This window comes from Zonotrichia albicollis, chromosome 6 (genome assembly GCF_047830755.1).
Source record: "Zonotrichia albicollis isolate bZonAlb1 chromosome 6, bZonAlb1.hap1, whole genome shotgun sequence".
In the NCBI taxonomy this organism is placed as follows: domain Eukaryota; kingdom Metazoa; phylum Chordata; class Aves; order Passeriformes; family Passerellidae; genus Zonotrichia; species Zonotrichia albicollis.
Genome location: NC_133824.1, coordinates 40,809,566 through 40,825,332, shown reverse-complemented (window position 1 = coordinate 40,825,332; position 15,767 = coordinate 40,809,566). Strand labels below are relative to the sequence as shown.

Sequence of the window (15,767 nt, the reverse complement as noted above, 5' to 3'; positions counted from 1 at the left end):
TGTTTCTTCACTTAGATGTTCTTTTTTTCCACAAAGAATTATTAAAATACAAACACTTGAAAGATCTTTGATTTGTTGACTGCTAAACAAACAATCCAAATAATCTAGTAGTTTCTGGATGTAACACCTACATACATATTTATCCCCAAATGGAACTGTAGCTTAATATAATAACAAAATAATCTGACAGGTCTTTAAAAAATATATGCCCCTCTTTGTGCATATGATCTGACAATAGAATACAGAGAAAATAATTTCCTCATTGTGCTTTTAAATTACAGACTTTCAAAGAACTTGACATGATTTTTCAAACAGTGCCTTAAAACGAACAGTTATTTCAAATTTTTCAAAGCTTCCAAAAAAGACGTATTTTCTTCTTAACATTAAAATATAATATCAAACATTAGGCCAATTATTCAGATTGCTCATTCTATTACTCTTACCAAGATTTACTTGAATGACATTACAGCACCATCTTTATTTCCTTTTTAACTGCATGAACATCTAATGTTTCTAACTCTCATCCCAAACACAATTCAAGTGATGGCTTTGGGGAACAGCTGCAAAAGCAGTTAGGTGTTCCAGATATTTTATCTTTATAAACTTGTTATTAGTATTCCGGATAGAATGGCATATTGAGATGTCACCTTGTAGTACTTTTTCTCCATACTGAACATGACACCATTCATACTCACTAAGGGACAGAGAAATCATAGAAGTTCCATAAAAGAATTATTTTAAGTGATATAAAAGTTTGTGCAAGTTTGGGTCTTTTGCATGTTACAGCATGGTATCACCCAAGCAGCTAAATATAATCTGGATTTTTTGTCAGTATTTAGGTGTTTCCTCGGGATAGATCTCCCTCAGTAAATAAAAGTTCTGTATGTGCAAATGGTGGATGTCTGTCCTCTGAAGAGGTGTAGCTGGGGTGTTCCTCTTCTGAAAACTCACACTTTTTAGTAAGAAAACATTCTGCAAAGTCAAAAGCAGAACCAAAACAAAGCCATCATTTCCTACTTTTAGCTACTGCCTCTCAGGTGAGCTCTGTTTTAGAAATTGTTCAGGTCTAGCAATGACAGAAAAGATTACTTTCTCCAGAAATGGCATAAAATGCATTATTTTTCAAGCTAATACCATACAGCTTTCCACTGCAGGTCTACAGATGGCTACCCCTAAGTGTATTTATATAAAACCATCTGTACCTCAATAATTATGCCCCAAACCTGCAGTTAGATCTGCATAGGAAGCATTTTCCCTCTTAACACCTTCCTGAGGCGTCTTAGAGCCACTGTCTCCAGGCCCCTGCTCCCACAGATCGGACTGCAACATCATGGTCCAAGTTACAAAAATGGAAATTTGCTCCTCCTGCCTGGAATGGCTGCGTGTTTGGATCAGTTCCCAGTGGACTGAGTTAGCCTAATGCTGGTTCAGGGCACCCCTGTTCTGTGAGCCTGTGCTGCATCATTCTGCTGCTAAGGACTTGGATGACTTCCCCCAAACCCAAAAGAAATAAAGCGTTTGGGCTTTTAAGTTCTGCTTCACAGAGATGGGAGCCAAAAAGGTAAACACTGTTTAATTTTCTAGTAAATATCAAAGGTATGATATCATGCAGCTATACATCCTATACATAAAAGCACACAAAAACATCTTTTGACAAATAGAAATATATTTGAATTGCCATAAAACTGCTTGTAGTATTTTGGTTTATGCCTCATTTCCTCTGGGGTGTTCTTCACAGTCCATTATTTCTGAGTAAAACATTTTTCTTTGGGACAGCCAGTCACCAGTAGAGCACACCAAATCCCTCATTCTCTATCTACAGGACAAGTCCCATCTATAAGCAAGGCAGGCAGATAATAAAACTGGTATTTGCTATTCAGTGAAATAGCAAAGCTACACGACCAAAATGATTTTCCAATGCAGCTATTCGCCATCAATCATTTTTCAGTGCTAACATGAACTACCATGCCAGGAGGAAAAGTTAATATTCTCCTTTTAATCCTTCCCATTTCCAGCTCCAGTAGGAAGCCTTCCAGTAAGCTTGTTTCTGCTTATGCTGTAAAATGCAATTCTGCACAACAGGCTGTCCTGATTCCCCAAGATTAAATGCTTCTGCGATGAGAGAAGGGAATAAAGGATTTAATTAGTAGCCAAGGCTGTGATTCACGGTTGTTTGATCTCTTTGGCAAACTGGTAACAAACGCTTTAGTAAATTGAGAGCTTAACCATTAACTGGTGATATTTGTTTGTTCAGCCACTTGTGACATCTCTGAATTTTGGTTACAGAGGGGCTGTCTGCAGCCTCTGGGCACAGGGAGCACACTCAGACGTCAGAAAGGTGCTCAATGTGTTACCGCGCCCACCTCTATGAATACCTGGGTTTTTTTAGGAGTGTGGCTGGAAGTGACCTCATCTGAGTGTGCTGCCAGAGCACAGCACCTCACCTTGCTGCTGTGTCCCTCCCCTACCCTTTGGAGAGGCTCAGTGAGTCGCTGATGGCAGCCTAGAAAGGGTCTCCAGGGACTGCTGGGCATCTCCAGAGAACCTTTCTGCAGCAGGGTAGCTGTGTGAGCAGAGCTCTCATGCAACTGCAGTCCCTCATTTTCAGATGTTTAGTTTTGCCTGACTTTGGGGGAAAGCTTGTTGGATAAATGCATTAGCAACAGGGTCAGCAAGCGTTCTGCTCTTTTGGCAACAAAGCTATTTTCCTCCCCCCTAAGCATTCATCAGGCTTTGAGCCTCATCATCACCATACCCATTAATATCATAACTAAAGGACATCTAAAGGAACACCATTTGACTGATTCTAATAACCAGAAGCATGTTACCTTAAAAATTAATATACACAAAATGCCTTTAAAATCAAGCTAGTTATTATTTCTGATACTGGACAATTTCTCAGCCTGCACCCTTCTGAAGAAAAACCACCAATAGCTTTCACTGGCTACTAGTAATTTCCTTTCGCAATATGAAGAGGACATCAAGATCACCTTGAATACAGCACATGCTACATGACATTTCTCTTGGATGTAAACTCATAGAATTAGGTCCTGAAGCCACCAAGGAAGTTACAACATTGTTATAACCCTTAGGAATCCAGAAGGATGAAGAAGGAAGTAACAATTCAACAACAGAAGACCATCCTGGTTGTAATAGGGCCAAGAGATTCATATAAACCTACATCATTTGCAGGTATAAACTAAGACTGCCTTGTACATGCACTGAAAAACAACCTGTTGTGGCTTCAGTCGCTATTCAAAGCATAAGAAATGAGGATGAAAAAACCTGGCAACAAAATACAATGGATTGAGCACCCACATTGAAAAAAAAAAAAGCCTGGCAGCATTAAATGACCAGAAATCCTTAGTTTTTCCTGCCTCCTTTAGTTGTTAAGATACTTAACCTACAACCAGTCACTTGGAGGAAATCTGATCTCATCATCAGTCCATTAGAAAACTGAACTGGAATTTCACTTAAATTGGAAAACAAGCATGATGAAATACTTTACGTAATTCAACTGACATTTCCATTTGGTTGGAAAGTTATTATACATTAATAAATGCTCTGAACTGTTGTAATTCAGACTTTTGTTCATTTGACTTCATATTGTTCATTTTCCCCACACAATCGGCCAAAGCATCAGCAGGTTTCTGAAGCTGTGGCTCAGTTCCCAGTCCCACACTCACTGGGAATGCCACTGCTCAGTCAGGACCCACCTGACTTCTTCCTGCCAGGGGACATGCAGGGCCAGCCCAGAAGAATGTTCTGGGACAAAGGCTAAAACTTTTAGTTGCCAAAACTGTGTGGCTTTATGAAAAAGGAACTAAGCAAGTGCATGGTTCAGTTGCTCTATGATTCAAAACAAATAAAACCTTTTTTTAAAATTAAACTTTACAAGATTATTCCCCTTTCTGAAACAGATTTATTTTGATAAAGAATCATAGAGGAAAAGCAATTATTAATTAGAAATATTAATTGCCCTTACAAAGCTGCTAAAGTTTATATCAAACCCTTAGTAATACCATTAGAAGTTTGTTCCCCTTTTCATCTCAGGAAGGTGTTCTACATATTGGCTTAGTGTTAACAGAAATATTAAAGCAACAGGGCAGAGGGAAGGTGGTGCTGATTTCCTATTTCTAACACTTGCCTTTTTGTTCATGTGCGGAACATTTCATTATGAGGGCCGTGATGTCTGGCACAGACCTCCCAACACACATGGACACTGATATTATCAGAGCCTAAAGGTCAATGCTCTCTGTTCAGAACGAGTCCAACAGGAACGAAAACGCAGTTGGAGAGAGCCACAGATTTATAACATCTTTTACAAAATGCCCATTTCTCAGTAAACCTAATACTGATTTGAAGTCACGCTCAGTTTTTAAAACCTATTTAAATTCTCTGCAGTCATCTTAAATTTCTTACTTGGGACAGGGTAAAGTATTAAGAAAGAAGACTGAAGTTGGTTGGCCTGAAGCTTTTGGCAGTAATCGTTATTTAGATTTGAACTTTATCTTTAATGCATCAGTTTTCAATCATGTGTTTTGCATGTGAGCTTAAGTATTTTTTTCCATTCAGGCGCTGAAAAACATTCCTTGTCACAGAATCTGGTGGAAGAGATTCAGAGTAACTACATTAATCCATTTCATTAGTGCATTTAAGTCTAATGAAATCTTCCATCCTTAGTCCTCCAGGCATTTTAGGTATAGAATTTGCTGTGGCTCAAGCTTATTCCCTGCCTACTCCCAGTTGATGGAAATCTCTCTGCACTGAGCTGCATTTTAGATGCTGAAAATTGGAAGAGATTAGGTTGTATTGCTGTGGATTCTGAAACAGGAAATACTTGATCACCATACCCAGGAATAAAATCAGAATCACTGATTATTTCCAATATTATAGACTACCCAGTTTCTCCTTTCATTTGTTGTTAGTTTAACAAGTGTTTTTTGCCATCTTCATGATCAGTTTAGTGAGGGCTCTCTACAAATAGCCTGGCCCATAAATGTTTTGCGAAAACTATCTTAACGATAAACCAGTAAAAGCTGCCCAGAAATGTTAGAAAAGCATGATGGCATTTGAAAAGCAAAACAGTTACACATCTGAAGTTTAATTAAATGGGCTTAGTTTACACAGGACCACAGAATGGTTTGGGTTGTAAGGGACCTTAAAGACTGTCTCATTACAACCCCCTGCTGTGGACAGGGACACCTTCCTCTTTACCAAATTCCTCAGAGCTCCTTCCAACCTGACTGCGATCACTTCCAGGGATGAGACACCCACAACTTCTCTGGACAACCTGCTCCAGTGCCTCACCACCCTCACAGAAAAGAATTTCCTCCTGGTACCTCATCTGAACCCACTCTCTTAGTCTGAAGTCATTTGCCCTTGTTCTGTCATTACTTGCCCCTGTAAAGAGTCTCTGTCTTTCCTGTAGGCTCCCTTCACCTACTGGAATTTACTAAATGCTCCCATAACGTTTTCAGTGTAGTCAAAGTTAGAAACTAGTGACAAAACAAATGAAATTCGGATAAATTCATCTATCCCCCCCATGGTTATCACTGCCATAGTCTTCACAGGTTTAAATGCAATAGAACTACAGAAATAATAGGTACACAGAACAAGAAGAATCACAAATAGAAGGTAAGATAGCTTTAAAAAAATTCTTTGGTCTCAGCATTCAAAGGCATTTTAGTAATTACTGGCAAACAATCTGTTTATGAAAGATCTACATCAGCTGAACTCCTGTTCATGCTTGTAAATTAGTTATGAATGGGTAAGATTTCATCAAATGAATTTGTTCATCTAAGCACTGAATAATTCAACAACAATAGCTAATTATTTCTATGAAGACATTTGATGAATAATTTTATAGAACAGTATGTCTCAAGGGTTTAACTTCAAGAATAAAAGTTTCTTTGACTTAAATGCATGCCTTATAATGTAATTTCTGTTCCCAACCTAGGGGAATGCAGGAGCTGACTTCCATATCAGTGATTCTAAATTAAAAAACTGCTCTGCAGGAGTAATGTCAAAATCAGTCTTTTGGTGAACCCTTCAGCCAGTAAACAATTTGATTATTTACTAATTGTGAACATTGGCCCATGGGGAACTAGCTTAAGTTGAATTAACATTTGTACTCTTCTTCACCCACTATGTAATTTCCCAACTATATGTGGTTGGTCTTTTTTATTTAAAATATGTAATTTTAAAACCACAGTCATCTTTTAATGGATTTACATTTTATTCTACAGCAGCTTTCATGTCTCCCTTTTCAAAAGTAATAGGTTTAACTGAGAAATCCTTTCATGTAGTTATAGCAATCCTCTTTCTCTCTACAGATAGTCTGACTTAGTTTGATTTAGTTTGAAGATTTTTAACAGACATACAAAGAAAGGCAAGTTTAAGAAATAACATCTCCTTTGGGAGGATTTTGGTGTTTTAAACAAAAACCAGCAAAAAATGCTTTCCAACTAGACCTAAGAGGATCCAGAATAGCTAAATGGCATAGGATTCTGGAGTGTCACACTTAAATTTGTTCAACTTTCTTTGGGGGAAATGGTCCAACACGTTGTATGTCTAGAACAAAGACAAATTGCTGAAACTAGAAGGAAGACCGGGTACAGGTTTTCAGAACTAATGCCATGCTGGGACAAACAGAGGTAGCAGCAAGATATTTCCTCTGTGGTCTACTCCACAGTGATGGCAGCTAAGAATTCAACTCTTACAAGGGTAGTTTGTATGGAAATCAGGCAATAGCAGAGATTTCTTGTAAATCCTTAATTGCCTTTGCTGTATATTTTCACGATTCCATTTTAACTCATGCCTGTTACTAGGACAGGAAGAGCTGCACAAAGAACATGGGGAAAAAATAGGAAGACAAAATTATCTTTGGTCAGGACCAAAAAGCCACATAAAGAAAGCAGGAAAACTATACAAGCCAGTTCCCATTCTGTCAGAACCAAGTATTGTTCCACAGCTTTGGTGATGTCATTATCAAATACCAATTGATATTGATGTCCATATCAAATCACAGAGAACCTTTATTCAGCTCTTCACTCTCTGCATCTTATTGAGTTAGAAGGCTGCTGCTTTTTCACACGGTTTCAAGGCCAAGCAATTTGAAAGTAGCGAGACACAACTGAGATCACAGATAAGTAAATAATAATGTACAGCACTCTTACAGATACAGTCTGACACATTAAACTCCTTTTCTAAAGAAGCTGAATTCAGAACACAACAGAGCTTTTTGTTCAGTGCACACAGGAAGCCGTAGGCATCATTATTTTGCCTCCTCTGGTTAAAAGCCATCTTTTCAGATTAAAAATAATATTTTTTTGCTGAGCTTTTCATTTATAGCTATGAATTACACAAGGAAATTCAGGGTACACTCAGAGGCACTAAGAAGAAATAACCATACTTCCCCTGGCTACTTGCCTTTCTATTGTTTGACTATTAAAATTACAATAACCTTTGAATATTTAACTGGATGATGTTACACTACTTCATTATGCTCGAGAAGTTGCTCACACTACACAGTAGCTTTTTGCTGTGCTCATTGTAGGGAACTAATAGGCCCCTGCAAACTCAAGACTGAGCTAGACTTTTCTATTTGGCTTAAATTACATTGCTCAGAATGCACCTCAGATACAATCTGTACACAAAAATATCTAATGCTGAATATGAGATGTAAAAGCATCAAAATTTTGTAACCCATTGAGACTTCTCAACTATATGTTTCTATTCCCAATTATTTGCTCCTACTCTATGTAACACATACTAATTTAACATATGCTGTATCTCACATCTTAATTAGGACTCATCTTGTGGTAGTACTGCTGCCATCCCATTTAACCTTTTGTTTTGAGACAAAGGAAGCTTTCATTGGGTCAGCTACTGATGCAGTTCATAGAGGACTCATGAAAGGTCAAAGCAATATTGCCTTATTTAAACCCCACACAATGAGTTTAGCCAGAACCCTCTTCAGTTTTTTCCCCACATCTCAGTGACATGTGAATTTTCAATAATAGAGAATAGATGCAAAAACATTGTCCCTTATTTGTAAAACCAATCATAGGCAAGAGGTTAGAGTCACTTACACAACTTCATGAATTCAACTACCCTACCAAGGCAAAGGTGAGAGAGTATCTCAGCTGTTCAACACACATGAAAGTCATTACATGGTTGTGACTGAAAAAATGAAGCAGGTCTCCTGTTGCAGAGACAGGAATTACAGCAGGAAAAATACCTGAAAGGAATTGATGTGAATACCAATATTTAAATAATTACCAAATTAAGTGATGATACTATTTCAGAATTCTCAACATTTTCCATGTGTTTTTTTACTACAGAGGTGATTGGCAAATTCTCCTGCTCGTCAGTAACGATAAGGAGAAGATGGAACATGCTGCTGCGAAGCTCTAAGCACTGAATTCTGAGAACAAACTGTACCCAAACCCCCCAGCATTGTCACAGAAATCCACTGAAAAACACGAAGCCAAACCTTGCTCTCGTGTTCATCATGGGTAACAGAAGGGACTGGGAGCTGAAGGACTGTGAGGTCACCTTGGCTGCTGGCCTGCCATCTCTGTAGGGGCTCTGGATGTTACTCATGAACAGTGATAGAAATATGTTCTCACAGCTGCACTTTTTAGTGGGTGTAGCCTCCAAAAATAAACTGATAGAATACTGCAAACACGAGTGCTGCTGTGGTTTCTGTGAGCTGCAGCGAAAAGCCCGGTAAACAGTGAAAGATGGCATTAGGACAAGGGGACTTCACCTCCCCTGTCAAAGCCATCACTTCAGGGAAAAAGGCAGTTACAAATGTAGTTCAAAACTGCAATTTTTGCAACTGGAAGCATTCTCCAGGATTTGTTATTTTACAATAGTGGAGAAACACATGGGATTTCAACTTGTGGAGAACAGCCTTTCCCTATAAATCACAGAGTGTAATCTGAAACCTAGAAACAGCACAGGGGCTCACATTTATGGATTTAAAACAGATGAAGAGCAAGCATGCTCTTAACCCTTTCCCCATAACTCCTTACCAGTACAAAATAAAAATGAATATACAAATACTGAAGAGAAATTAACTTGGCAAAAATCAAGATTAATACAATTCTGTAAACACTGAATAGTTTAGATTTCCCTAAGGACACAAGCACAGAATTGTGCTAAAGCAAAGCACTGTAAAACTGTTAGAGCATAATCCAGTCTTTGGACTGTTCTTTCATCAACTTTTATTTAAGCAGTTTATCTTACTGAGATTAGGATCTCTCCTATAGAGCAAGACCTGGCAAACACAGGCCTCTGGTTTTGAATATCAGGCTATATTTCACTGGGAATGAAGTAACTAGCAGCCTGTCGTCTCACCATAATGTTATAAACTCCTTAATCAGGCAATAGGAGAACTAATACTAACACATTAGTAATAATTTCTCTTCAAAAATATGTAAGAGCATTAAGATGACATATTGTTTATTTATTGTTCCTTAAGATCCCAAATAATTTCTGTATCAGTTTAGCTTCTCCTATGGCTCGCTGGAAAAAAAATCCAAAACCCAGAAAATCCTGTTCCAACTTGAATCCTAAGACACAGCCTTCTCCTGGATTTTTTTAATTTTTAAAAATTTAAATTAAAAAAAACACAGTGTAAAAGAATGGACTGGAATCTCAGCATTGCCAAGATGCATTAGTCTCTACCTTGTCAGAGTCAGAGTTCCAGTACTTCCATAAATTCACTCACCAACGTAACACAATGGTGTGATTGAAACCAGAAATGGGCCCAGAATGAAATAGAGTATGATGGCATGTCATGTCAAATCTCTACCCAGTGTAATATTTTAGAGAAAACTCTAAACCAACCATCCCAGGACGGCTGACAGGAGAAGACCAAAAATAATTTTAAGCTTACTGCAAGATCACTCATCTGCAGACACAGTATTTGCCTGTGGTAATTCAAGCTCTGTCCCTTTATTGGCTGCAGTTCAGTGAAGTGGTACTTTTGTCCATGGCTCCTAATGAAAAGCTAGGGTATCTCTGGTCTTCACTGAAAAGGTTGCAATTGATGGAAAAAATATCTCCAAAGTGGCAATGATGGGCACCTGAATCCTTTTCAAGCGAAGAAATCAGCTACCTAAGAACAGCAAAAAAAATACATCATGAAAAAGAACTCAGTCTTAGACAATGGGCGTGTTGTGGAGCATCCAGAAAATACAGTCATGGCTAGAATTTTGTGCTACAATAATCAGAGGGGCAACCGGAAAAAAATCTGAGCTCTTTTGAAAAATCCTGCTAAAGCTCTTTTATGTAATTGTAGTTGCAAAGAAAGATTTGGGGAAAACAGGGAGTGTAACACAAAAAATTACATTACTAGCCCAATTCTGTCTTATGACCAACATTTGGTATGTCAAATGGTGTGTTAGCAGATCTCCATAACCACAAGAGCCATGTCTTTTACTTCAAATAATTTCAAATCAAAGACTGATTTTTCACAAATATATACTTTGTGGAAAACATAAAATTAGACCATCAACAGCTCCGCCTTCATCCTTTCATCACTAAAGCTTTTTCAAGCTACAGTCCAAGTTCAAGTAGGACCACCCAATGCTTCACATTATTCCTGTAGATGCTCAGATCCAGACATCATCTCTTGTGAACTCATGATGGTATTGGTATACAAAGGCCATTATGATTTCCAAGTATGTGCATCAGACCATCTGACTAGGTTGGGATGGATACATGCTTCTGAAAAACCTCATGAGAATATCTAAATTATTGTGATAACCCGACCTATTCCATATGTACAAATTCTGTGAGTTAGAAGGAAGAGGCACTTTGCACCTTGAAAGCCACTAAAAATAGGGACTGTGTCACATTTACTGTATTATGTATTCCAAATAGATGGATAAACCCTTCTTTAAAGCACATCCAGGGCAGAAGTTCCTGCCTAAATGTACCAATAGTGTTCAAGTCCCCATCTGGCCACAGTGGGTGCAGGACTACACGCACAAAGTCAAGGGGAGAACGCAGCCCTGAACCTACACACAGGCTTGGCACACCAAGGGATCAGTAGAAACTTGGAAAATTGGTACATACAAGATGACACTTAAGACAGAAATGTAGATTACATAATGTGTAGGACTCTAGATACACGTTTAGGTTGTTTGTGTGGAAATATCTGACCTGAAACATCCAATTTCTCTTCAATCTAAAATTAAAGAATGTACTGTGTTATTAGTATTGCAAAAAGGCAGGGAATTTTATGAGCTGATATGCAGGAGACAGAAACTGTCAGGAACTGACTACTTTGGTATGTGAACTCTGTTTCTCTCTGTGGCTTCAAAGCACAAGCACAACTCAACAATATATTTTTTTTACCAGAATTACCCTCTGGAAAGTTAGATATGGAAACCAGAATGTGTTTTAATTACTTTCCCCCCTCTTAATTAAGAAACTGTTAACAAGCCCAGCTGTATATTTCAATTTAATTTCTGTTACATAAGAAAAAATATTTTTCTTAATATTCCTATTTCATTGTGTAAATATGTGATGATGTGTACAGAACAATTAACAGATGAATACTCTGTTAGAAATATCAGATTACTTTGTAACTTTACAGCCTTGCAACACACATTTTTGCAAAGCAGTAATTCCTCAGTAAGGGGTGAGCATCAGCTCAGTTACACTCATTGTAGGAACAGAAATGCCTTGATCCTGGCAAGTGTTAGGTGGGCTTTATTTATTCTAGAAATACTAGAATTTCCCTTTTTTGTCTGTAAAATAGATGCATACACAGCTCTCACTCTCAAGTGTCTTTCCTACAAAGGAGAATCAGGAGAAGTTAGCCAAACCCTCAGCTGGTTCAAATCAGAACTCCACTGATTTAATTAGGCAATCCTGAAGGTCTTAGAAGAATACTGCATCAGGCCCTCCTCTCCTCTTTTCTCTCCATATCCCTGTGAGCCAGCTCTCTTCCCCACCACACCTTCCTTCACATTAGCTCTTGGCCTCTCTCTCCTCCTCTGACTTCCCTACACTCAGATTTTTCTACTTTATATTTTCTGGATCTGTCCTGGGGTTCCTCCTCTCTCTTGTATCAGTCAAAAGTTATTTGTCCCTGTTTTCACAGCCCTTCATGGTTTACTGTGACTTCAGCCATCAAATCTCAGAGCTGCCTTCACTCTGTGCCACCACTCAATAATCACACAAACATCTTTCAACATTTCCTTCCTTGTTGCCTTTTACCAACCAATTCTCCAGCAGAACCTTTTCCTACTTCTCCTTGCTCTTTAGTTCCACATAATCTTCTTAACAACTCAACACAATTCAGAGAATATAATCGTCATATTGTGATGAGCACAAATGCTGAAGAGGAATACAGTAAAATTAGGCTGTCATTGTAGCTATTGGTTTTGCAACCATGTTTTCTGTGCTAAACAAATTACACAGATGGCTTGAAACCAAGCAAAAACATATTCTTTCAGATTTTTGCAAGACAAGAGTTGTTTTGGAAGAAAAAGGACTTACCAAACCTAATTGGCCCTTCCCAGTAAGCACTTTGCAGATACACTGCAGTAAAAGGCAATAAATTATTCAATTTCTGACTATTTCAGAAAAATACCTATTTATATAAGCTAAAATTCATAGTAATTAGCATACAACTGATGTCTATGAAAGCAAACTGCAAACAAGAACTGGAGAAAAAAGAAAAATTTGATTTTGAAAACAGCAAAACTGAGAAGGTATTTTTAAAGTGATAAGGAAGGTGAGGAGACCTTCAGTAGACACCTCAGTGATGCCTCACTGAAAATCTGAGAAAGTAGAGAAGTTTGAAATGGGAAAAGTGCACTGAAAATCAGTAGTAATTTTCTACCAGCTATTTTACACCTTGCCTTTATATCCCTGATATTCTTCACAGTCCAAGAGCAGAGAGGAGAGCAGGCTAAGTGTATGCAGGAACACTGAAACAAAGCTAGGTTCATTTGTGGTATAGAGCTTCATAGAGTGTTTATCAGCACTGAAGGTACTAATGCACAATGCCACCCTCATATGAAGAGCAAAGAGTTGACTTCACAGTTGACATTGTTCAGGGCTTTAATTTCAGTTTTCATTATTAAGCCCTGATCACTTCGGGGACTGAAAAACAGTAACGAGCAAGCACAGCCTTATCATACCCTGAAGAGCTTTTTATTTGGGTTTAATACTGCTTTCCTCCCTGGTTAGGATGGTATGAGAAAACCAGCCAAGGGTATTTCATCTGTGGATGGTGTGGTTTCAGCTAAACCAGGCCCTGAGGCTGTATTTTCTCTACCTCCTCACATGCCCTTTTTATTAATATTATTTTCCTCTCCTTCCAGTTTATGAAAGCATGCTCTCACCAGGTCATCTACTGAGACCTTAATGAGAGCCTGAACAACATCACAGGTATTTTTGCAAACAGGTAATTATCTAGACTTTTTCACATATAGAAGTACAAGTGAGATTCCCCCTCCTATCTCCTACATAATTTTATTACTCAATTTTTGCAGAGATTCCCCCTCCTATCCCCTACATAAATTTATTACTCAATTTTCATGGCTTTTAGAATACAGAAGAAAGAACATCCATTAGAAGAAGATTCACGTTGCCTTTTCACCTAGCACTTTTGTGTTAGTATTGATTTTCCTGGAATGTGCTGATGAACAAATCATGTATCCTGAATTCCACTTGAAAATCCTATTAAATATCCTGTAGTCAGCAAACACTGGGTTATAAGAGTAAATATCACATTAAAATATGTTACAAGTAGTGGCAACCTGACATTTATTGGCCTGCAGGTCTACAAGTCCTTTTTTCGCCTTGGGGTGTGTGTGGCTTAATGCGATAATCAAATAATTAATACAGTTGTGTATTTTCTTTTTCTTTGCTGGTTCTTAGAGTGGCTTGGCCTATAAAGATATAGCCTTTTTTGGAGGGTTTTGTGTATAAGATATTTGGATCAGGGAAAAACTTGGAGGCTTGGTGGTATTTATAGTCTGATTTTGAATTGTAATGTCAGCAATCAGTTTGCTGATGTTTTGCTTTGTGAAAGAACTGTACAGATTTACAACTTTTCCACAGGCAAGTATAAAATGCATTACTCATTGCTTATTATTTTCTTATCACTGATAGGATATTTTCTTACCATCGATGGGGGACTTGTAGTGTGGGTTAATGGTTAACTTTACGAATTTAATGGTCTTTTCCAGCCTAAATGATCCACTGATCATGTTTTAAATGAAATAACAATCTGGTCAGAATACAAGGAAAACCAAGCTAATAAACTGCTTAAAATTCAACCAAATACAGACAAATTATAAACAAGTTTGAGCAAATACAGCCTGAGAGACTCCATCCTGGAGTGCCATAATGGGAAGCTCTTAAAAATCTGTGTTTGTTTGCTGGTTTATGCAAAAATGCTAAGCCAGGCACAGCCAGCTTTGTGGGCAGAAAATGCCTGGTGACCATGCAGGACAAGGAGACTCTGCTGTGCCTTTTGGGGATCAGGGACTCAGCGATGACTTTTTCAAGCCAGGGCTGATGTCTGCTGGGCAGCAGCTGTGGAGCTGTGACTGCAGCTCATCCCATGGGCAATTTATCCCTGTGGCAATGCCAGTGACAGACCTATGAAAAGTAATGACCTATGAAAAGTTATGGCCTATGAAAAGTTACATGGCTTAAGAACAGCAGAGCTTAACGCGCAAGGCAAATGTGATTTTTTGCACATAACTGAGAATTTCAGCCTCTAGCACTTCTTGGTAGCAGTGGGTTTCTTTAAACACACTAAATAAATTCCTACAGATGCAAGCAGACAACTAAAAACACTCAGGTAAACGGTACCAACTGCTCCTCTATCTCAGAGTTGTCTTATACTGATAAAAGTCTGGTCTTTAATTGAAACAAAAACAATTTCCCTTAATCTCAGCCCAAACCAGAAACAAATGGTTTGGTTTTAGGAAAACTCTTGGAATTTTACATTTGAAAAGGTTAAATATATTTTCTTTGTACTGATTATTTCTGTTTGCAAGTCAAGACAAAATGCATCAATGATAAAATGCCACGATAAAGAACAATTTTTTTCTGAATTTCCAGTCTGAACGGGAAGCAGAAAAAACCCAAATAAAAACAACAAATAAAAACTCAGCTCAAAATCTTTTCCCTCAAGTCTTTCGAGACACAGTTTGAAAACCCAGGAGATTTGGATGAGTCTGAGAGTCTCCACATGGGGCAATTTTTGCTCAATTCTCTAAATCTTTATCCACTACTTTTTTATTGAGAAGACTAAGATGAAATTGTTCTCTAGAACAGATTATCAAATTTGTCTTACTTTTTCTGTCACCAGATGGCCTCTGCTTATGTTTAAATGCAAGTCTAAATACACCTAAGAATACTTTATATTTCATAAGTTTAAATATTATCCTCTTTTGAACAGTACTTACATGTGTTGTCTGTGTATATATATGCACAAATCAGACAAAATAAGCCAACAGCAAATAAAAATTTATTTTTATTTGTACAATTAGGTGATTAAACTGAATTTGTGATTTTTTTCCCACTCAGTTCCTTTTTTTTCCCAGAGGTATGGAAGGTCCTGAAATGTTTTATCCTAGAGAATAGCCTGTATGATAGCTGTAGTTGTTTTGCAGGGACATTTGATACCAAGCTATTAGGATAATTATTTGTTTGCAGTCAGATCTAAAATAAAGACCAAATAAAATCCTAAATGATTTTTCACATCAGAATATCTTCCTGAA

At 37.9% G+C, this 15,767-nt stretch overlaps 1 protein-coding gene across 2 annotated transcripts in view; it reads right to left on the bottom strand.

Annotated features, from left to right (window-relative positions):
* Positions 1 to 15,767, bottom strand: part of KCNQ1 (potassium voltage-gated channel subfamily Q member 1) — a 337,878-nt gene that overhangs the window by 117,047 nt on the left and 205,064 nt on the right. The gene's annotated exons all lie outside the window — the stretch shown is intronic.